Raw genomic sequence first — 25,537 nt, forward strand, 5'->3', positions numbered from 1 at the left:
CGTCCTGGTGGCAGTCTTGCTCTCACAGCTCCACTAGGCATTGCCCTGGTGGAGACCCTCTGAGGCAACTTGAACCCCACAACCTAGCAAGGCTCTATGCAGTGGCTCTGCCCCTGTGACAAGTCTCTGCCTGGGGCCTCATGCTTTTGAAAACATCCTTTGAAATCTGGGTGGAGGCTTCCAAGGCTCTACAGCTCTTGCTTTGTGCAAGCCTTCAGAATTAACATTATGTGGATGCTCCTAAGGTTTATGACTTGTACATTCTGGAACTGTGGCTGTGGAGCACTGTAGTAGGGTATGGGGAGCAGGGTCCTGAGAAGACTGGGCAGCAAGTCTGTGAAGAGTCCTGGGCTTGTCCTCTGAAACCATTCTGCCCTTTTAGGACTCTGGGTCTATGATTGAAGGGGCAGCCTCAAAGATCTTTGAAGGTCATTGGGGATCTTTCTTCCATTGTCTTGAGCAATCGCACCTAGCTCTCTTCTATCTATGCTAATCTCTTTAGCAAATGATCACTGGGTTCCAACCTTGGTTTCCTCTCCTGAAGCTTTTTGTGGCCAGATACCTTAGTTCATCACTCTCAAGTTTGGCCTTCCACAGAGCCCTGGGGCATGGACACAGTGTGGCCAAGTTCTTTGATAAATTATAACAAAGATGGCTTTTCCTCTAGTTTCTAGTATCTTGTTCCTCAGTTATATCTGAAATCTCATCTGAATGACCTTTACTGGCCTATTTCTATCAGCATTCTAGTCACAACCACTTAACTAATCTCGAAGGAGTTCTAAACTTTCCTTAGTCTTCTTGTCTTCTAAGTCCTCACCAGAATCTAGGCCAGATCCTTCAAATTCTTTTAGCTTCTGCCCATTACCCAGTTACAAAGCCACTTCCACATTTTCAAGTGTTTGTTAACTGAAACAATCCCATTTCTGATAAAATTTCCTGACTTATTCTGTATTTCTGTTGCTTATAATAGAGTAACTAGAACTGACTACTTTAAAAAAAAAAATTATTTCTTACACTTATGAAGCCAGGAGGTCTAAGGTTGAGAATCCAAATCTGGTGAGGGCCTTCTTACTGGTAGGAATTCTCTATAGAGTCCCAAAGTGGCACGGGGTATCACATGGTGAGGAAGCTGACGGTGCTAGCTCTGATCTCTTTTCCTCTTCTTATAAGGCCACTAATCTAATTCCCATGATAACCCATTAACCAGTTAATGGGTTAATCTATTTATGAAGGTAGAGCCCCCACGACCCAATCACCTTTTAAAGTCTTCAACTCTCAATAGTATCACATTGGAGATTAAATTTCAGCATGAATTTGGGAGGGGCAAATGTGCAAATGACAGCATAGTCCTTCTGTACATACTTTCGTCAGATACTCCTTGATTGGCTGTAGTTTATCTTCAAGTACTATTCTCAAGAAGAGAATGTGGGGTTAAAGTTCCTTGATTTCTGATAGGTACATGACTTTCCATAGGCTTGATATTGGTGGAAAGCTTGACTTTGTTGAACATGTAGTACTATGCACTTCATGTTCGATAAAATTTTCCCATAAATTTCTGATTGGTATTGCTCTATTTTCCATGGCATTAAATTTTGCTTGGAGAAATTGATCAGCCAGACATTTTGTTCCCTCTACACATGATACACATGCAATGCCTCACATATTTGTATTCTATGCTTGTCCTGGGGCCATAAAATTCTCTTTCATATTATTCCAATTTTAATATGTATCTGAAGAGATCAGCATTCAAGTCACATTTAAATAGACTTAATTGTTATTAGAATGATTAAATTGGTTGAATTTTTCCATAAATATTTTGAAAATTTCAATTCAGATACATGAAATAAGACTTTTCAAATTAAAGGCATAACAATTTTCTAACAAATGAGTTGGGAAATTAGCTTAAAATGTAATATATAATTCATGTGTTAAGCGAAGTCTCCTAAAACACTTTTATTTGAAGCAGACTAGTATAACTCGACGTACCCATTTCCAGAGTTACCATATTCACAGACATTGATTAAAATTTCAAAATTTTCCATTGGTCTCACCTATACCCTCTTTTTTTCTATTTAATAATGGGATTTCTTAGACTATAATATTAGTACTTTCTGAAGAATTTCCTTATAATCTACTGGAAGAATGTTGAGAAAGCTTTCCTGATGACCTCTCTAACAATTAATCAGTTTTATATCAAGCATAATGTTATATCTATGTTTCATTATAATTGGGAGAACAGTGATAAAAATTTTTCTTTCTTCACTCTGCACTGTGATTCATTGTGCTTATTTTGTTAGGATTTCATCAAACTAATAAGCTCTAAGTTATACAATTTTGATAAACAACTTTCTTTAAGAAATTATTTACTGAGCACATACTATCTTCTAGGTGCCGTTCTAAGTGTCAAGTATGACACAGCCATGCCCCAGCTGTTAGGAACAGCACACCCTAGTGGCTTATAGCTGCGTTGATCCCTGGGATCAATGGCCTTGGCCATTCCAACTTCTTGGCTCAAGGTTAGGTTGCCCTTTTCTCCAACCCCCTACTGCACCCTCACTAGAAGCAAGCACTGTGAAAGGGCATCTCAGCTCCAGATCTTCCTATAGGACCAATAAAATTTCAGTTGCAATTTCATTCCAGGTCAGCTTCTCCATGTGCTCAATCCTGCTTTTCTAACTATCTTAGTAATACAGGGCTCAAAAACACTGCCAAATAAATCTGCAAGTTACCTTTCATCTCAGAGTCTCTTTCTAAGGAGTCCATTTTCAGATCCTCCCCATGACACTTATGTCCCACTTGAGAAACAAGATAGTAAATGAAAAGGCAAATCACTGGGAGTAAAAGATGTTAATGATTATTATTAAGGATATACATAGTTTAAAAGTTAAACACATACATGTGTGCATTTGTCCTTACATGTATGTGTGTTCTCTGTGTTAATCTTTGAAACATATGTAAATAAAAATCCCAAAGCTTCTATTATCAGCTAAGTCTTAATAGCTTGTTCACTGCTCTGAGCTAAACAGATGTTATACGTGCAAATGAAATTAGAAGACCCAAATGAGGAAAATGGGATATCATAGGTTTCTGGTTTGGAAGTGTCTAGCAATTGCAATAAACTTCGAATAATACAATATCTTGCCAATATGGGAGGCCCCATAGCAGTACTCTAATGAAGTAGTGATAACATAATTTATACTATCATGAAACTATGAGCTATGAAGATTTCCACCTAGGGGGATCAGTATTTCCTAGATCACCTTAAACTTTGATAGTAGCTGCTGGCAACATGTGCATCCTGGATATCCTAGGCCTCTAAGCTCTTTCCACCTGCCAAATTCACACACAACGAGATTCCCAAACAGGGATGAGACCATGAACTTAGCAGAGTTGCCTTATGTTACTTCTAAAGAGGCAACCAATCTGAAATCTATCTGTGAATAGATAGAACCTAGTATCTGGTTGATTTTAGTTTTGTTTCAGACAGTTCCTCCCATCAAATAAGTTGCGGATCAGGGAGTACCTAGAAAATGGTTATTATGAAGTTTTAAAAAACAGATGGGTCTTTCAGAAATGCATCATCTTTTTTAAAACGACTTTTCATTCTCAGTAATTCTACAGACCAGTAGTGTCTCAAAGGCTGATACAACACCATAATAAACTGTACTAGCTCTGCAGTCATTACCATTGTATGGAATTTTGGGATAAGTTCAATATTTATAAAGTCAAATTTTCACTATTTTTACATGTTTTCTCTTAAAGAAAAAAAAATTCATTTCTCAGGGCTCCACCAATTTAAATCTGATACCTGTGGACATTAACTTGACTAGAATTTACTATTTTTTCTTTTAATATGAGAAATAACATTAGCAAGAAAATTAGTAATTTGAGGATATTCTCAGTTGGTATGTTTAAATGCTTGAAGAAAAAGGTCAACGTTAAGCTCATAATTAAATGTCATAATTAAAGATGTGATAATTACAAGTTACATATTTTCATTACTTTCATTTCATTAAAGTAACTCCCAAAGATCTTTGCTTTATAATGCCATTTTTGAGTTACTGCTACTCCTGTTATAATGTAATGAAAAGGCTTCTAATATGTGTTACCGTATTTGTATATGTTGCTAAATCACACTGGTCTAGTTACCCAATTAATAAAATGTGTTAGACATTCCTTCTATATGCCTTCCTCAACATGGGTGCAGTGATGTGTGAGCTGAGCTCTGAAATATCTATGCTAACAACACACAGATAAATTTCACAGAAGCTCATACATTTCTATTCATCTTTTCAGATAATATTGAGAATCCACCTGATTATAGACTTACTTGCCCAAGTTGTGTGAAGCCTATCATTTGATTGGTCCAGTATATTCATATGTTTTGCCTTTCCAGCCCATAGATGGCGTCATGGTGCCCTCCTTTAAAAAAAGGTAATAACGAAGAATATACAACTGTTTATAATATTTTAAATTAAAACTCAGAAAATCAATGATATATTTCACACTTCATAAAAATCTCTCGATACTCAAATTGCCACCACAAGAGCAGCTTCACAGAGTTCACATTTAATATCTCTCAACAGAGAGACCTAAACTTCTGTTGAATTTCTCCAAGTTTTCACATTATGATAGACCTGGTAGAAACAGAAAAGTTCATCTGGGGCCACATGTCAGTAGAAGCTTGAGAAATATTTATTTGAGAAATAGGATCGTGCCTCTCATGGTGGGACTCCTGTGGAGATTCATTAAGCGTGCAATTAACAAAAGTGCGCTAACAAAAGGCAGCCTCTTCTATTTAAATAGAAAAACTCAATGAACTTCTGTCAGGGGATAGTTTTAAAAGGAAGGCATAGATAAGCACATTCTTTAAATATGCAGAAAATTGCTTTTTGAATTATTTTTTAGTGATGGAAGTTTTCTTTACACATCTGGAAACTAGTTATATACTTGTAAAGAACTATACTATTTGGTTCTTAATTTTTAAAAGTGCAATAACTGTTTTTCACATTCCTCCATGTCATCGTTGTGAACACTAACACTGATCCAGGCCATGGTGGAGATCTCTTCCAGAGAGTGGATTTACCCTTTACTGGGTGGCTTTATGTCTTCTGTTTCCTTTTGATGTATTTGTTTTCACTTTTGTATGTGTTAGATGCACAGTCATTATTCACTAACACCTGTGAACCTGCTTCTTCCTACCTTCCACTATCATTGTGTGCCTAAACTCTGCTGTACCATGTAGTGATTTGCATTTATCTATCTAATTTATGTATTAATTATAGATGTATGTACACACGTATATGTAGATACACACATATATTCATGTATACATGTATATATATGTCTCTTGTGTGACTCCTAAATATTGATGTTTTATTTTTATATCTATTTACCATATTGTTATAGTTGTAAAATATAAGCATAAAATGATTTTTATTTATAATTCATAAAATAAACTATTCATAAATTAAATTAAATGAGTCAAAAAGTTAACGCATTTCTAATATAAAAATGTATAAATATTTCCAAACCTTGGTGAAAATACAAATTTATCGCAGTATTAATGTTCAACAAGTGATAGGGTTTGGATGTTTGTTCCCTTCAAATGTGTCATGTTGAAATAGAATCCCCAGTGTTGGAGGTGGGGCTTGGTGGAAGTTGTTTGACTCATGGGGGCAGATTTCTCATGAATGGCTTAGTGCCTTCCCCTTGGTGATGAGTGGGTTATTGCTCTGGGTTCATGTGAGATCTGGTTGGTTCAAAGTGTGTGGCACCTCCTCACTCCCCTCTTTGCTCCCTCTCTCAGCCATGTAGTATGCCTGCTCCCTTTTTACCTTCTGCCATGATTGCAAGCTTCCTGAGGCCATCCCTAGGGGCAGATATTAGTGCCATGCTTCCTGTACAGTCTGCATAACCGTGAGGTAATTAAACTTGTTTTCTTCATAAATTACTCAGTCTCAGGTATTCCTTTTCAGAGATGCAAGAACGGATTAAAGAAAGAAGCATAGTCATTTTGATAGAAAGTATTAGCCTCTACTGACTCCTTCTTTCTTCTACTTGTGTTCCTCATCATTGCCACCTCTGTAACCTGGTCCCACTGTGTTCCTGATTCTTCATTAACTCTGTTTGGATCACTTAGAACCACTGCTTCTGGGCAGCTCCTCTGCCCAGATCTTTTAATGTTCTTACCTACTAACATGGGAGAGATTACCCTGATTTAATCTGTTTTCTATAGAGACATCCACCCGCTTCACAGGGCCCTCTCACAAAATCCAAGCAAAACTTTTCTTTTTCCTTGGCAGGGAAGAAGATGGGGCAGATGACCATGATGAAGTCGTTGCTAGAGCTGAGTGATAGCATAGAGGGCTGGTGTTGTCAGGGACAGTGAAGGAGGCACATGGGGAACAACAACAAAACAAACAAACAAACAAACAAACAAAACACACTCCCCTGCTGAGAATGACTGAAGCTACTAATCAATACGTGAAATAAAATGCTTAAGGAAAATATTGGCGTTCTAGAATACCGGAATGCCCAATCTTGGTGTTGCAATTTTATGGAGAGCACATAAACCAAAAGTGCTAAACTTGTGTCTAAGAATCAAAGGATGTGAGTTAGATTCGGAGATAGTTTCCTGTGAGTGAATTAATCAACTTTGCCTGTTTAAGATCTTTGTTACTCATTCTCTGGTTCTCATTTGTACTTCAAGTTCCAAATGTGTCACACAATGGATGGATGGATGGATAAGTGAAATATGACCATCATATAACATGAGCTGAAATATTTATGTAAGAATAAGGTTGTGTTTTCTATTTTCCTGAGTAGGCTTAACTTTAAGTTGTATGTAGCCCCATCCACTATAGTGCAGAGTTTCTACTTTATAAATAGTTATGAGTTATTACCTATTGTTCTATCTTCACGCCAAAAAAGTAAGATGGATATGGTTTCAGTTTGAGCACAGGACATGATCCTACTGGCAATGTGATTTTCTTTACCCACTGTTCACTTCCACCTCTTTCTTCATCTAAGCATTCTCAATTTCCCTCAACTGATTATACAGCCAATGATAAAATGGCTGAATATCTTATCTAAAATTTTGGTAAAGCCATTTAATCTCCCTAGGGGTAAATCTCTGTAGCCAAACTGTTACAATTAAAAAAAACAAAACAAACAAAAAAAACAAACAAACAAAAAAAAACATTGGCTGGCTCTATTTCAATCCTCTGGTTATCTACAAATTCCCTATGAAACATAACTAGATAATTTTCCATTTTCCAATTGGTCACTGGGAATTAGACCTATCTGATACCATTCCTCTTCAAGCTTATAGAGAACAACTCTGCTGAGTCTTCATCAGAGGATCTCTTTGTTTGAGACAGAATATTCCTGTTCATTTTCTTTTATTTTAAAATATAGAATACAGAAAGAAAAATTCATAAATCATAATAGTTCATCTTGGTAGTTATTGAAAAGTAAACACATCTGTGTAACTACCATCCAGATTGAGAAATAGAAAGTTACCAGCTTTCCAAAAGACTGCCTCAGGCCCATCCCAGATGCTATCCCCCCTAAAATAAATATTGTTCTGACTTCTGTAACCATGGATTAGCTTTTTTCATTTTTGCTTTATATGACAGAAATTGCAGAGCATGTGCAGCCTCATATCTAGCTGTTGTACTCAAATTTGTGTCTCTGAGATTTTTTCATATCATTGCATGTGCTTAAATTTTAATGTTATAGTATTATCAATATAGGAGATGAATATACCACAAATTATGTTTTCCATTTATACTTGGTGGACATTTATATTATTTCCACTCTGGGCTATCATGAATAATACTGCTCTGTATATTCTCATATATAGCCATTGTTAAATATAATTCTACAATTATATTGAACATACACATAGGAGTATACTTACTGGGTCATAAGATATACATATTTTAAACTTTAGAAGGTGATACAAAATAATATATCAAAATGGATGTACCCAATGGAATTCTCACTAACAGTGCATGAGAGTTCCAATTGTATCATGTCCTCACCAACATTTGTTACTTGCAAGTACTTTGTTTTGGTTTATTTCGCTATTTTGGTATGTAAGTGGGTAGATAAAGTTAATTTCCATGGTTGAGTTTGAAATGTCAGAGAAACCTTGCTTTCTGGTAGAAAGAAACATAACCCTGATGAATTTTCTTTGTAGAAAATACTGGGTTTAATTTTCTCATTTTTTTAAGGAACTTTGCAACTGTGCTTGTGAGAAAGATTGACCTGTGACGTTCCTTTTTTCTTTTCACTAGGTATTTTGATATCAAGGTTTTCCCGACCTTAGAAAATAATTTGTGAATTGTTTCCACATTATTTATTCCTGAGATATTTTGTGTAATATTTATATTGTTTCTTTCTTAAATGTTTGAAAAAATTCACTGATCAACTCCTGGGCCTGGATTTTATTGTGGAAATGTTGAGATTCATGAAAAAACACAAACCCGAAGTGTTTCTTTGTTCTTTTTTTTTTTTTCTTACTCTCATGCATCTAACTCCACTTAACACAGCATCTTTGGCCACCAAAATCTGTGGGGATTTCTACCCACCAGCAACCAATTAGTTCTGCAGCAGACACCAGCTGAGCAGCCTCTAATTCAATTTAATTCTTGCTCTATCTACCTGAAGGTAACGTCAGAGCTCACAGGTTGATGATGCAGTCCCACAAAATGGCCCCCTACTTCAGGTGCCATTTGTAAGTACAGGTTGTGATGTGTGCTTCTGACTGACCAGCTATAAGTTGGAGTTTTTACAACCTCCTCTTTGGGTTTTATTAATTTGCTGGAGTGGCTCACAGAGCTCAGGAAAACACTCTACTTATCTTTATGGATTTATTATGAATAATGCTACAAAGAATACAGATGAACAGCCAGATAGAAAAGGTGGGTAGGGAGAGGCATGGGGGAAGCTGTGCAGAGTTTCCATGCTCTCTCTGGGCATATCAGGAACCTTCACAGGTTCAGCCATCCAAAAGTTCTTCTATCTTAGCCGTTTTGGGTTTTTATGAAGGCTTCATTACAAAAGACACAAATAGGCTGGGCGTGGTGGCTCACGCCTGTAATCCCAGCACTTTGGGAGGCCGAGGTCAGGAGTTCGAGACCAGCCTGGCCAACATGGTGAAATCCCAACTCTACTAAAAATACAAAAAAATTAGCAGAGCATGGGTGCAGGCACCTGTAATCCCAGCTACTGGGGAGGCTGAGGCAGGAGAATCGCTTGGACCTGGAAGGTGGAGGTTGCAGTGAGCCAAGATGATCAAGCCATTGCACTCCAGCCTGGTCAAGAAGAGTGAAACTCCGTCTCAAAAAAAAAAAAAAAAAAAAAAGGCACGATTAATTAAATCATTGGCCATTAGTTATCAACTCAACTTTCAGCCCCTCTGCCCGAGACTGAAGTGGGTCTGAAAGTCCCAACTCTCTAATCTTTCCTAGGTGTTTCTGGGTGATTAACCCCCATACTGAAACGATCTAGGGACCCCAGTCACCAGTCATCTCATTAGCACACAAAAGACACACATCACTCCAGATCTTCCCAGGGTTTGTGGAGTTCTGGCCACGATACAGAGATGAAGTCTAAATATATATTTCACAGTATCACAGAGAAGTATGTTAAATTAAGTATCCAATTTTTAGTAGATATGGTATTTCAAAATATTTGTCCATTTTATGTAGATTGCCAAATATATAGTATACAGATGTTAAAATAGAGATCAGACCCATGGAATGAACTTTTGTGGCAATGTGATATCAATTTCTCAGCAAAACCAAAGGCCATACCAAATAACGGTTAAGTCATGCACTTCTACACTTAAAAAATAAACTATGCTCAAACCGCCACAAGGTTTTTTCTTTTTCCTCTAGTAGCCTTGTGATAAACAATATTGAAACAATTGCAGCCCACTGACTACCAGATGCTCACTAATTGATGCTCCACCCCATTTCACAAACCATAATTACAGCTTTGATTGGACAAGAGATGAATTTCAGTAACTCTCTGCTGATAAAACAACACCTACCATAGAATAGTTTTAGCGGGTTCACAGAGGCTGCACAATGAGGGCCTGCATGACCTTCATGACACAGCTTCACCTTTTGATGTATAGGGCCTAAATGTAATATATTTAAGTGTTAAGGCTCTACTCCAAAGTGAACATGGATTACATGTAACATGCATATTTGCTTACTATGCATGTGTGCCCCCTTCACTAATATTTATAGCTCCTCCTATAACCTGTTAAAAATGCATACTTAGGGAGGAACTTCCTGTTCTACCTTTTCCTCCCATCAAGTGTCTGCTTTCAGTTTCTGCTGAAGGCTGCTCTTCCCAGCCTTTAGGATGGCAAGACTGCAGGTTGCAACCCTTTCTAAGAAATAAAGCATTTCTTTCCAAATGTATAGATCTTATCACTTTTGGTTAACACTGACATTCATAATATTATTGTGATTTTTTTTTTAATATATAAAATTTGATTTAAGGTCCACTTTTTTATTTTATTTTTTATTTTTATTTATTTTTTATTTATTTATTTTTATTTTGAATATTGGTGATTTGTGTATTATTATGCTGATTGCTTATTTTCACAGTTTCATTTTCAAATAACCTTTGGCTTTGTTTATTATTTCTACCACAGATTTGTTATAAATCTTATTTTCCCTTCCTTCTATACTTTATTGTGTTTAATTTCCTAGGCTTATTCTAACTTCTTTCTAAACACAATTTTCCCTGTATCCCACAATTTTTTTGTTCCCTTTCTTTCTTAGACATGATTTATTTGGAAATGTATTGTTTAATTTCCAAATAGTTTAATGTGTTATAATTATCTTCATATTAATTATTTTCTGTTCTGGAAGGTGAGTTAGTAGCTGATCTGAATTCTTCTCTGTAACCTCAGAAAGACCTGTACATGAATGATACATATAGAATTATTTTATAATAAGTCAACAAATGTATAAGAATATACTAGGTTCACAATGAGTGCTATGTTTTGATGAGTACCTGTACTTTACTGTTGAGATTGCTTATTGAGTAATCTGTCATGGATGATATTGAACTACTCTGGACAATGGAAGCAAAGCACACGTTCAGAAGGGTATTATGTAATCAACATGTCATAAAAGCTGAAGGAGCCCCAGAGAGGCTAGCTTCTCTAAACTAAACTGGTCATTAGCATGCACATCCCAAGAGCATATTGGAGACATGAGATGGTATGCCTGATATTACTGCTGTGCTCCTGGTATTCATGCTGTACTGCATATTTTTATCTTTTCTTGAACCTAAATAAAGTTGGTATGGATGAAGCCTCTTGTGTCTTGCAATGTTGATTTACATTTAAATTCAAGATGACTACACCTAGTCAAATTGAATGAACACTACTTTAAAACTTCTTGAGACTTGTTTTACAGACCTGCATATTGTTAATTTTGGTTAAATGCCCCATGTGCATTAAAAAAAAAAAACAGTTTGTTGTGAAGTTTAAGGTTGAAAAACAATGTGTGTTGTGAAGTTTGAAGTTATGGTTCTATAAGCATCAATTAAGTCTACTTAGTTTACTATGGATATCCTTGCAGAATTGTTTGCCTGCTTGTTGTGCTATTAGTATCAAAAGACAGCATTTTAAAATCTCCCCTTCTAATTGCAAATATATCTATTTCTTCTTTTATTTCTGTTAGTTTTTTTTTTATTTTTTAGATGACTAAAAATTTTAAAGTGCTAAATTATTTCATAAGACTGACTGTTTTATTTTAGGAAACAGATTTTTCATAATATACACTTCCTTAGAGCTACCTCGTTGAATATTAGCACAGCCATATAAGCGTTTTTCTGAATTGTGCTGCCAAGCGTATCTTGTCCTCCTTTCACTTTCAAACCTGTGTTGTTATAGGAATAGTTGTTGAGTTTGTTATTTTAATCAGGTCAGGTAATTATTGTCTTTACCTTGGCTTTATTGTTTTCTACTGAAAAACAAGCCATTAATTTAATTATTGCTCCTTTGGACATATTGTATCTTACTTTTATAATTTTTTCTTTATCTTTGGCTTTCAGTAATTTTGTATGATCTATCTCAGTGTGGTTTTATTGTAAATATTCTGCTATGTGCAATTAGATATTTGAGAATCTGTGGTTTGATGCTTTTAGTCAATTTTGCAACTCTCTCTCCAAATAATGTTCAAATATTGTTGTTACCTCATTCTATTTCTTTTCTCTTGGCACTTTAAACTCATGGATGCTTGATTTTTTAACTTGTTTCATATGAATCTCTAAGCTTTTTTTCTGTATTTATAAGTTTTTCCCTCTGTCAGTTATGATATATTTTTACCTAGTTAGCATCCAGTTAATTAATCCTATCTATCATTGTTTCTAATTTGCTGTTTAGCTCATTTAAATTAAAAATTTTAGTAGTAACTATCACTTCTAATATTTTAATTTCATAATTTTTTATAGATTACAGTACTCTGATAAATCTATTCACATTGTGTTTTATTTTCTTGAACATTTTCCTCATAGTTATTTTAAAGTTAATAAGTGACAAAGTTAAATGATGGATAATAACCTATATACTTCTGTTGTCTGTATTTTGGCATACTTTTAATCTTCTGAACCTCTCCCTAGGCATGTTGTAATTTTTTTTGTGTGTAAATTCTGGGCTTAGAGTATGAAACATTGTAGAGGCTGTAAATATTATATATTTTTCTCCCTGCAGAGAAAAAATACATAATGTTCTTTTAGAAGGGCACCTTGACTAGGTCTGTAATTGAAATAATTCACATCTGAGTGAGGTCTGGCCTAGTCTGGTTTGCATTTATTCTGAGAAGTAACTTTTCAGAAAACTAAACTAAAACCCAGAGATATTTGCCAGGGCCCCCACTCCTTGGTAGGCCCTACATTTTTAATGTTTTTTTTCCTGAGACCATCAGAAATTTTTTGCTAGATTTTTAACCCATTATCTGCTGTTCCCTTGGTTTTAAGAAGAAAGGCATTAGAGAACATCAGGCTCATTTCAATGAATTTATCTCACCTATGGTGTCTTGTTCTCTCAAGTCATGGCTCCTTGAACATGCTCTGATGCCTTCAAGGATCTATATTTAAACACATTGTATCCTGAATTCTATTTTTGTGTGTGTGTGAGACTGCAGATTTAATAAAATCATACAGCATGGTCAGACGCAGAAGTCTCAAAATTGTTTCTAATTGTGCAGTTCATGTTAACAGCTTTCAGTACTTTTACTTTTTAACATCACTGTGCTAAACTTACATGGGGAAAAGAAAATAATAAAATAAAACAGATAAGAGATCTAAAACTTGAAAAATATTTAGTACATAGCAAATATTTCAAACACATCAAAGCACTTTCTATTAGTTCATTTTCATGCTGCTAATAAAGACACACCTGAGAATGGGTAATTCATAAATGACAGAAGTTTAACTGATTCAAAGTTAGACATGGCTGAGGAGGCCTCACAATCATGATGGAAGGCAAAGGAGAAGCAAAGGCACTTCTTACATGGTGGCAGGCAAGAGAGTTTGTGCAAGGGAACTCCCATTTATAAAACCATCAGATTTCATGAGACTTATTCACTACCACAAGAACAGTATGGGGGAAATCACTTGCATGATTCAGTTATCTCCAGTTGGCCCTGTCCTTGGCACATAGAGATTATTATAATTCAAGGTGAGGATTGGGTGAAGACACAGCCAAACCATGTCATACTTAAACCCCAGAACTCCATGTAGTACAAGAAAAAGTGGGAGGTGTGGACTCTAGGAATTTTAGGTTTCTCTTCTGAAGGGCTACTATGTGGAGCATAATAAGTGATTCTTTCAGAAAAGATAAAAGACAATATTCAAACAAAAATATTATTGAATTATAGAGGATAAAACAGACCACTAAAGATCATTTATCTCTCATGTTGCAGAAGTTACCTCACACACAAGGCAGAGTGCCTAGTTACTTCATGGAAGAGCTACAGGTAGAAGCCATGCTTATAGACTTTTTCTTTAATTTTCTTTTAATGGTTTAAACTAGTCATAAACTGAGTGAGGGATGAAGATACTTGCACATTGAAATAAACATTTTTTCCCCACTTCAATGATAAATTTTAAAAGATTAAAAAAAAAAAAAGGCAGGGGAGAAAAAAAAGTTGGCATTAGGGTCCTGACAATTTTCAATTTTTACCTGTCAATGAGGTTGATTTGGCCTTGTTCGTGTGGTGCACAGGTTTGCTACACCCATCCTAAGTCTTAGTGCTCCAAGTGAAGCCTTCCATTACACACTAAAAAAATTGATAAGAGTGTGAAATAAATTGACCAAAACTGTGGCTGCGTAGCAGTGTTATAAAGGAAGCAAGCCCGTCTGAGCAGCAAAACCAGAAATTGGCCCAGGGCAGAAAGCAGGGAAGAGCACCCAGTCAGGTGCTAATCAGACCACCTTCCCTGGCAGGCTCATCTGTTAAAGGCTACTGTTACATGCAAACATGTGTTCATCTGATCACTGAGACGGTGCTGAGGCTTGGCTTACTGCCTCTTGCAGATCTCAGAAGAGTTAGCCTCACTGAAATCTCTAGGTGAGTTTTCAACAGCACATTTTATGTTCTTTGCTAGTTCTGACATTTCCAAATATTTCTCACCAACTTGTGGCTGAATGCAAGCCATCATGACATGCCCCAGAGGTGCCTAGCTAAGGCATGAATCACATAATGTCTATATTCACATTCTACAAAGTCCTCAGGGGTTGTTGTAGATGTGCATGTGAATTAATATCCTTATAAAACCTAGCTCAGTATATTATTATTCAAACTTGATATCCAGTCTGTTAATGATTATTGGTCTGCAAGGCAATAAAGAATGTGCTCATTTATAGATGGAGGCCTTAACACTGCAATTGTGTGTCTTAAATTGTTACCTTTTAACTTAGGATCCAGTTCTTATGGAAATTGAGGGAGCTCTATTGTGCTTTAATCATTAATTGAGCAAACAAATATTTATTGACTACACACAATATGAGGGTCACTATATCATGTTCTGGGATATGACTTTCAATGAGCTCTATTGTGTTTCAATAATTAATTCAGAAAATATTTATTGGCTACATACAATATGAGGGTCACTATACCAGGTTCTGGTATATGACTGTCAACAAGGCAGATGTGGTGTCATCTACAAGTAGGTCAGAGTTTAATGAAGTAGTGGAAATACACTAGATTGGCTGTTATAAGACTCGGATTGTACTTTTAGATTCTTCACAAACAGCATGGCACAGATCACTACTTCTCCATTCATTAAGAGGAAGTAACTTACCTAAAGATAAAGAGATGAGCCTCATTTCTTCCCAGAAAAAAAAATAAGAATTGGGCCGTTGTATAAATTTCCATTTTTCTTCTCACTACCTGCATAACCTTAAACATATTACCTTACCCTAATTTTTTTCATCAGGAAAATGTGAATGATGATAATAGTCCTTATTTGGTTGGATTACTGAGGATATTAGATGCTCTCGATATATCACCTAGACTATTGTGCTTGGCATACAGTGTTTGGTAAGTGTTTGCTTTTATTATTCTGAAACTAAAGTAGTTGTTACATCTCTAGCAATTTAATTCAGCACACATTAATTGAAGCCCCACAATGCTTGTGGCATGTATGAAATAAGACTCACTTCCTTTTCTCATTAGGATATTCACTATCTGGGGTGAAGGTCAGTACTTCTAGCCAAATAATTAAATCACCATTATATTGTGCTTTCAGAAATAGAGTTATATACAATGTTGTTTTTGTGCAAAGATGTGTGAAAAATCAAGTTTACCTAGACAAGCAATTATACAAACATTGTGAAAGATGCGATCACTAAAACTCTAACAGATGAATAATTCATCAGAGAAGAATCTAAGATACATTCCAAGCCATCTCCATTACACTTTCTCTCTCACACTCTCCCACACATACATACATGTGCACACGCATAGAGTAACACTATGAACATTAGATAACATTCAGAATTTATGTCTTAACTCTACCCTCTTTCCATTAATTTCTCCTTGCCAGGGAATATAGATTACAGGGTTATAATCAGACTTAGGTTTGATTTCCAGATCCTTCTATGTAAGTCTAATATCCTTCAATATTGGATATTAATATGCATAAGAATGAAACTAGACATCTATTTCTCTACATGTACAAATATCACCTCAAAATGAATTAAAGACTTACATATAAAACCTCAAACTATAGAACTAATAAAAGACAACATAGGAAAAACACTTCAGAATTTTGTTCTAGGCAAAAATTTTATGGATAAGACTTCAAAAGCTTAGGCAACAAAAGCAAAGATAGTAAATGCAGTCTTATCAAACTATAAAACTCCTGCACAACAAAGGAAACAAGAGAGTGGAGAGACTCCTATAGAATGGGAGAAAATGTTTGCAAACTATCCATCTGACAATAGATTAATATCCAGAATATATTAAAAAAAAAAAAACTCAAATAAGTCAACAGCAAAAAGAAACCCCACAAATAATTCCATTAAAAATGGGCAAAGTATCAGAACAGACATTTCTCAAAAGAAGACATACAAACGGCCAAAATTATATGGAAAAATGCTTAACATCACTAATCATCAGGGAAATGCAAATCAAAACCACAACGCTTTGTTGGAACGACTCTTATCAAAAAAGTGAAAAATAACAAATGTTGGCAAGGATGTGGAGAAAAGGGAACTCTCATACACTGTTGGTGGGAATATCAATTAGTACAGATATTATGGGAAACAGCATGAGATTTTTCAAAAGACTACAACTTGAAATACTGTATGATCCAGTAATCCTACGACTGGGAATTTATCTAAAGGAAAGAAAATCAGTATAGCAAAGAGATATCTGTGCTCACATGTTTATTGCAGCACTCTTTACAATAGTCATGATATGGAGTCAACTTAAGTCTTTATCAACAGATGATTGGATGAAGAAAATGTTCATATATGCACAGTGGAGTACTATTCAGTCTTGAGAGAATGAAATCCTGTCATTCATGTCAACGCGGATGAACCTGGAGTACATTATGTTAAGTGAAATGAGTTGGACACAGAAATATAAATATCACGTGTTCTCACTCATATATGAGAGAAAACAAGTTTAGCTCCTAAAAATAAAGAGTAGAATTGTGACTATTTAAGGCTGAGAAGGATAGGGAGGAGGGAAGGATAAGGAGAGGTTGTTTAATGGATAAAAATTATAGCTAGAAGGAGAAGTCTAAGGTTTTATAGCATTATAAGGTAATTATAGTTAATAAAATTTATTGTATATTGTCACATAGCTAGAAGAAAGGATTTAGAATGTTCTCTACACAAGGAAATAATTAATCTTTCAGGAGATGGATATGCTAATTATCTGGATTTGATCATGACATTATATACATGTATCAAACTATCAACCTGTAACTCATATGTGCAATTCTTTTGTATCATTTAAAAAGTTTTTAAAACTACAGAGTAGTTAAAATAAATTATCCTCTAAAATGTAATAGATGTATGTGTCTGTGTGTATAAGGAAATAGTCATGAAGCATTAGTTATGTATCAGATTATATTCTTGATCCTGTAGATTCTGCATACTTGGGTGTTAGTATATGTTCTAGCGTCTTCACATTGCCTGTGTCGGTGCATGCTGAGTTCATCGTAAATTTTTATTAAGTTCTTGCCAGTTTTTACATTTCTGTCTTCTGTGTTTCTCTTCAGGTACATGGAACAGAGGCTATTAGGAAATTTGCCTTGCAACTAAAATTTAATCAAAGAAACAACTTGTCATCTACCTGTTTACCCCTAACCGATGCTTATACACATATGCATGGGCTTGGAGAAAATGATATTCATTTAAAAACAATATAATAACGACATGTACAGAACCATATAGCTCCAAAACCTTTCAAGTGCTATATCCATTTGTAAGGACATATTTATCAGTCTAGTACTACTTTGTAACAGTACAAAAGTATGTTCACATTATTTTTCTAAAGGAGCTTAGTTCCTAGAGGGAAAAATACACTCTTATCAAAGTTTCATAGTAATAATTAACCACTTTACATGATGTTTGTGAGACTCAAATAAAGAAAACAATGGAATATGCTACATAAGAGCAACATATTATTGTCAAACTTTTCTTTCTTTTTTTCTCTCTCTCTCTTTCAAACAACTCATAATCTGCCCTGGTTTTTTAAATTAACTAGTTTAATTGTAGACTATTCTGTCCACATAATTTATTTATTTTCATTAATCACATAATTTATAAATCATAAAATATAATGCTGGTGGTAATAATAGAAACAATGGTTTAAAAGTGTGTTAAAAGATCTAATCTTCGCATCGCACCCTTATGAAGCAGGTTGATAGACAATAGATGGCTTGCTTAATTGCGCATAGAAATGACTGCTTGGGCCAAGGATTCAAATCTGGGGCACCCAGACAGAAGTCCTGTTCTCTTAATATTCATTCTATGCTGTTTAAATAAACCCCATTTTAGTCACATTAATCATATAAATAAATATTTGATTGTAAACCTATTACCATTCAGAAGAACGAGCTTTCATATTTGACTATATGATTTATGATTACCTGGGACCAATTTATGGCTTTTCACTCAAAATAGGTGATAACGTAAGCTGTTTGTGCAAAATGAATTAGAGAATTCTTGGAGGATTAGTGTTTCTTCTAGCCCTTCTGACCACCAATCCAAGCACAGTTATAAGTAAACACGTTTTAAAAAATGATGAGGCGAGAACTCTTTTGGCATATCATTTCCCTTAATTAGTCTGCCAACAAGCATAAATGCCTGCTCTCAAAGCCTGAGTAGCAGTTAACCCACAGTAGCACCGAGTTCTAATGCAAGATTTGACCTTGCCCTTATTGCTCAACATTCTATAGGTGATGACAATGAGTTGAGTCCTTTGATGACATAGATTGTTTACCTAAAGTCCTTCCATCGAAAGCTTAACAACGTAATACAGAGTTGCATAAAGTGCTTTGCAGCCCTGTTGTCCAAAAAAATAAAATAAAATAATACACTGTCCACAATGTCCTGGAAAACTGTTAACACATTGTTAGTAGTTTCCAAGCAAGGATATCGTTAAACATATTTCATGTTAATGTAGTCTAGCTCAGTGGCAATTTTCTCCTAGTAAAGAAATATGAGGTTCTTAAAAGGTTTAAGCAAATAATACAGAGCGGGCTTGAAACACTCACAAGTCATGAATTGAACTTTCACTCCTTGTAGTTTAATAACCAAATAATACATTTTATGACTAATTACAGAGAAATTTTTTATGTGTTGACTTCCAGTGGGTCATATTTTTAATAGACATATAATATTAAGAAATTAAGTAAGAGGTATCATTATTTCATGTGCATTTAGCTGGAAGTTTTTAAACAAAATTAAGAGGTAGAATGTGATTGCTTGTTCACTCTACAGTGAGTTGTTAATCAGCAGAAGTTAATAAGATTCAATTAAGAATTAAATGCTTATGAGAAATTTAATAGTGTGTTCTTACAAAAAAATAAATAAAAGAATTTCTCTGTAACAGTAGTATAGAGATAAATAGTTATCGGGTCTCAGGCATGATGGAATAAACTAACCCAGCACCAGAGTTAAGAAGAAATTTCATTGGTGTGGCTATTTTTCTCAATTAAGGGCATCATGGCAAGTTTATTCATTTCTTCTAACACATCCATCATTAGATGCAGGAGGAAGCAGGATGCTCGACTAGATGGACCATTGACCAGTTCTGGTATATAAATTCCTGTTTAGAGGCTATAGAACTCTCCAAATTCTAAAATCCAACAGGATTTTTTTTCTTGGCTCTGCAGACTAAATCATGCCTTTGACCAAAGGAGATAGATGTATGCTGCTGAAAAGGAATGCACCCTCTGGAGCAGAGGAGAGAAATTCTATACCACCCGGAGAAATGTGTCCTCATTTTATCTGTTAGTGATTTTTAAAGCCACCGTATTATTTTTCCCCGAGAGAGTTTGTTTGTGTTGTTAGTTTTGTTCATATCACATCTTTTAGATTTGAGGGGTTGAATATATAAAAATTGAGTATTTGGCCCAACTTCTGAAGCTTTAGAGAGAATAAATCCCTTCCAATATGAGTGTTAAATGAGCCACAGCACTGATTTATTGTCTGCTAAACACTGGAGAATGTGGAGTATTTGTTAGGGAAACGAGGCAATGAGGGAAAACTGAAATGTTGACATGAAAGTTTTCATATTAAACTCTAGTATTTTCCATTAAGCAGCCATGCATTTTCTGGTGATTAAAACTGAAAATTGGAAGTAGGAACTTGCATCCCTATTCGCTACAAATAAATTAACTCTACTGTATAACTGGTATATCCTTGAGAACATTGTTAGAAGGAAAAATAGCACAATGGTAAGACAAAGTACACACACACAAATGAGTATTTAAGAAGACAGGCAGTAAATGTTTCAATGGATTGTTTTTCTATGAAATCAAGAACAAATTCTCAAGGGTCAAAGGATCTTAACATTTACCTTTCCCAGACTCCTTATCTGGAATTTGAGTTCCTCTGCAATATTCACTTATTTAACATTCACTCTGCCTTGCTCTTACTGACATTCAAGAATAGCTAATGGCCAGACACAGTGACTCATGCCTGTAATCTTAACACTTCAGGAGGCTGAGGTGGGAGGATCATTTGCAACAGGAATAGCTAACTATATTGACAACATTTTTCTGTAAGGAATTATGTACATGCACAACTATCTCATTTCTTGATGAGACATCTCTGTTGTAATGAAATTATTATTAATATTAAAGGAAAGTTAACATCCTTCTTATTTAGTGTTTACTGTGCACCAAGGATTGGTCATTTTCTGAGTATTTAATCAAATAAACAAACAAAACAACCCTTTAGAATCAGAAAGACAAACCTCTTCCTCTGCTGTGGATTTGCAGGGTCTACGTGGCACTTTTGACTAACAGAGCAAACCTTGTGTTTGTGGGCAAAAGAGAAATGTTTATAGGGTTCAGCTATATCACACACCTAGGTGATACAAACGCACAAACAAGAGTGCATTTGAAGTGAAGAGACAATAAGTAGACAACTGGCATAAATGGAAAGCTAGAGGCAGAAAAATCAGATTAAAGAAAACCATTGCAATGCTATCGGAAAGAGTTTACTCAAAACAAGTCAAGGACAGAGGAAGTATATAAAGGGGTGAAGAATGCAAGAGACTTCTCAATGATGAAATAAATAAACTGATGCAGGCTTTGCTCTATAAGAACCATGTGACATATTGAAAAGTGTATGAGCTTTGGAATGACTGAAGTAAAATTAATTCTCACGTGAATCTGAGCTCTATTATTTGCATTCTGTGTAAATAAAAAAAGAAAAAGAAAAAGAAAAAACTACTAAATTTTGTCTCAATCTCAGATTCTTTCTTATATAAGGTTGTAAATAATATGGGATCTCCCAATATTGAGATGCCTAGCACAGAACTTAATACAGAATGGCTACTAAATGAGTGACACACATCATTGTTAACTATTCTAGTAGAAAACTTTGGTTTTCTCTCTTAGACTTTATTTGTGGTAAAGAACACCTATATCTTGTTTACTCCTTATCCTTCTCTATTACCCTGCTAAAAATCCACCTTTTCTATCTTCTCCTGCCATCTTGCACATACATACAGTACCCATTAATCATTAAGGATTAGAATTATGAGTCAGGATCAATATAAATCAAATATGAATTACTACAGAAGTGCTTATTAGTCCAGTCTTATTCTATTACACATACAGCTAATAGAGATAATGCACATGCAATAATTTTTGACTTAATATGAAAGCTAATTATTGAAATTATGTTTCCAAGATAATTTTTTACAACTATCACAGACTTAGGTTGCAACCAAAAGGCACATTATATCATTACTCCAGGTTCCATACTTCATGAAACAGCATTAGTTCTTTGCAGAGAGTAAGTACTTTCTGCAGGAAAAAAATGGTTGAAATTTATATTTTTAAGATTTCTCATGGTCTATATTCTTTCCCTGGTGGGTGACTCTGAATGACCATATCTTTATGGTAGAAGCTGGGTAGAAGGATGACAAATACCTTAACTGCACATCTTATGTTCAGGGAATTCCGTGAGGATTCCATCAAAATAGTTCCACCTCAAAAATGGCTAAGGGCAAATCCTGTGATAGAATTAGTGTTCTCTTTCAGCTTTTTGCCACGATTTACATTCACTCATTCAAGAAATTTTCTGAGCTTCAAAAACATATTTGCATCAAATTGGAATAGTTATTATAATATAAAATTAACCACTTTCAAGACCTGGTGCTCATCTGTCACAATCCAGGCAAATTTAACCCTTTTCTTATGTGTTTCTTGATTCAGTAGAAATAAATTCTTCCCTTCTTTGTCCTCCTTTGGAAGTAATTGATGTCTGTCTTATTTTGCCTATTATATTTTGCCTTTCACTGCAATTGGGGATATTCATCTCTCAATACCAGATTATGCACTCTTAAGGATTTTGCGCCACTCAGTTTCCCATATAGATTGGCATTATATCTTGTAAGCGTAGGGGCTCAATAAATGTGTGGTGAATTGAATTGATCTGAGACAAATCACATTCCGTAGCAATGTGCATCGATCTTCAGTAGAGAAATTATACAAAAGAAAGATAATTTAAGCAAATCATTCTTTCAAAAGCCTTAACCTTGACCATAGCTAGCCCCTTTTTGATGGTTAATTTTATGTGCCATCTTGCCTGGGCACAGGCGCCTAGATATTTCATTAAACATTATTCTGGTTGCATCTGTGAGAATATTTCTGGATGAGATTAACCTTTGAATACAGATTGAGTAAAGCAGTTTGCCCTTCCCAATGTGGGTGGACCTTATCCAACCCCTTGAAGGCCTGACTAGAACAAAAGGTGGAGTAAGGGAGAATCCACTCTCTGACTGACTGTGTTTGAGCCTGGACATAAGTGTTCTTCTGCCTTGGAGCTCAGACTGGAATTTACTTAGATCATTAGCTCTTCTGGTTCTTAAGCCTTCGAACTCAGACCAGAAATATACCATTGGCTCTCCTGGGTCTCAAGTTGCCAATTGCAGATTGCAGATTTTGGGACTTCTCAGCCTTTGTAACAATGTAAACCAATACCATAAGCATATAAGCCATATATATGCATATATGCTCCTAATTTGTTGTTTCCTTGGAGAACTAAGACTAATACACCCTCATAATAAGCTTATCAATCCAAGAAACAGAGAAAATTGTGCTTAAAATGCACATGCTACATTGACCTATGTACTCTTGTTTCCATTGTCACTCTAAAGTGTTGAAAATGAGAGCAAAGAGTCAATTATGATGCTTAAATCATACATTATCTATACCTGGACATTCAACTGACATAAATAACACATTTTTTGCATGACCTTCAGTGATGCCCCTTGTCTTGTCACATTAAGAATAAATAAGCACCCAACACTTTGGGTGCCCCACTTCCCCCTTACCGTCTGCCAGCTACAGCTCACATAACCCCAAGGGACAGTGATCACCCTAAAAGAAATTCATTGCAACTTATAAGTTGGGGTCTGAAATATTTTACCTGGAAAAATCTATCATATAATACCTTCAGACTGCTTGCTTATTTCTCTTTAAAAAGTACAAATAACTTCAAACGTAATCACTAATAACGAGATAGATAAGTGGCAACAGAAAAAGAAAATACCCTCCCCTCAACCTCACGCCTACGGAATTAACCAGACAAATCAGGAAATTATTTAATTAGCTAAGGTTAAAGAATACAAGTGGCATTTTGGTCTCATTGTACAAACGATGCCACAATAAAACCCAGGTAAATCAATAACTAATCACACACATCAATTGTGTACCAGAGAACGTATACTGCAAATCACTTAATAAGACAGTTTTAATTATCAGGAACAGTGACCTTCATTTTATCTTACATTTTATTTAAATTCATTATATTTTGAAAAATTTTGCATCCTGTATGAGAAACCAGCTTCAAAAATACAATTAAACTTTTCAAATGCCTCAGGGAGTATGTCCTTTTCCTATCCTCCCACCATAAAATTAGAAAAGGAAGCTGATGGCTGTTTAGCTGAGAGGATCCCTGTGGGTGACTGGAAAGTTGCTGGGGAGGAACAGAGGAGACATTACCTCTATTAGGAAGGTCACCGTTATTGTGAAGGAAATGGGTTTTTGCCTCAGTGCCTATAATACTAATGTGTAGATCCAGGAGCTATACATGGACTTAGCATTTCAGGAAAGTACAAGCCATGCCAGTGTGATACATTGACATAGAATGCCAGGAGACACCTATTCAGATTTATCAATATTTACTCTAATACTCTCTAGAGTCAAGCTACTTAAACATTAAAGTCATATATATCCATATAACTAAAGAAAAAGACTTTCTGTAAAGCACTAAAGGACCATATCTAGTTCTTTATTTTCTCTTGCCAAAATCATAAAGTTTGTGTAAAGATCAATTGAACGAATACAGGGCAAACTGTCATAAAAAGATTGGAATTATTATAATCATAAATTATTTCTCTGATGACGGTTGCTGTGGTACACTTTGTTCTATACAGCACTATAATGAAGCAGGATTCTGTGACTGTCAAGTTTTTTGATCAATAAAGATAACGAACTAAAGTAATTCACATTATCATTACATGGAGCTTGTCCAAGACCCAAACATTGCTTATTTCACTGTGAATGCAGACTTGGGTATTTTGCGTGTTAGAATAGCCAGTTAATTTCACAAACACTATATTCATTTTTAAAAGAAAGGAGGAGGGCTTTTGCCTTGGGATCAATGATAGTAATCTCTAGATTCAGATTCTAACTCTACGAGTTAGTTTTCACTCTTTGACCCACGTTCAACAACAAAAATATACTCAAGACACCTGTTGTAAAGATGCAAATCTACCTTGATTAATAAAATTGTCACAAATATTAAGCTACATGTATAACCTGCTTTTTATAATTCATTGCTCTTTATTTTGCTTCCTTTGGCTAAACAAATACCAGTACCCTACAGATGTGTAGCTTTGATTGACAAATTCAATGAGTGACAGGTACTGATGTATATGTTAGCTTACAGTATGTACTGGAAAAATATAAATGACGAGAGTTAGAAAAAATACTTCTAAGTTTCATATAAAAAGGGCTTTCTTTCAAAGTTGGTTATTCCATTCTTCTTTTCTTTGGAGTAATTTCCAGTCATTGTTGGGTGGGGTGATTGAGAAGAATTGATTATTTAAATAGGACTGCATCTTTGGAGGTTGCACTTAGGGCAAAATGAATATTGGATATCCTGGTAATGGAAGCCCTCCCTAAGGGTATTTGCGTTTTCTTTCAGAGTAGGTTAAGTGCCATGATTAATACTCTGAGTAAGTATCATCTGCTATGTTATCAAAAGACATGAACAACTTGACATAGAAAGATGATA

Source organism: Macaca thibetana, chromosome 7, assembly GCF_024542745.1.
Source record: "Macaca thibetana thibetana isolate TM-01 chromosome 7, ASM2454274v1, whole genome shotgun sequence".
In the NCBI taxonomy this organism is placed as follows: Eukaryota; Metazoa; Chordata; class Mammalia; order Primates; family Cercopithecidae; genus Macaca; species Macaca thibetana.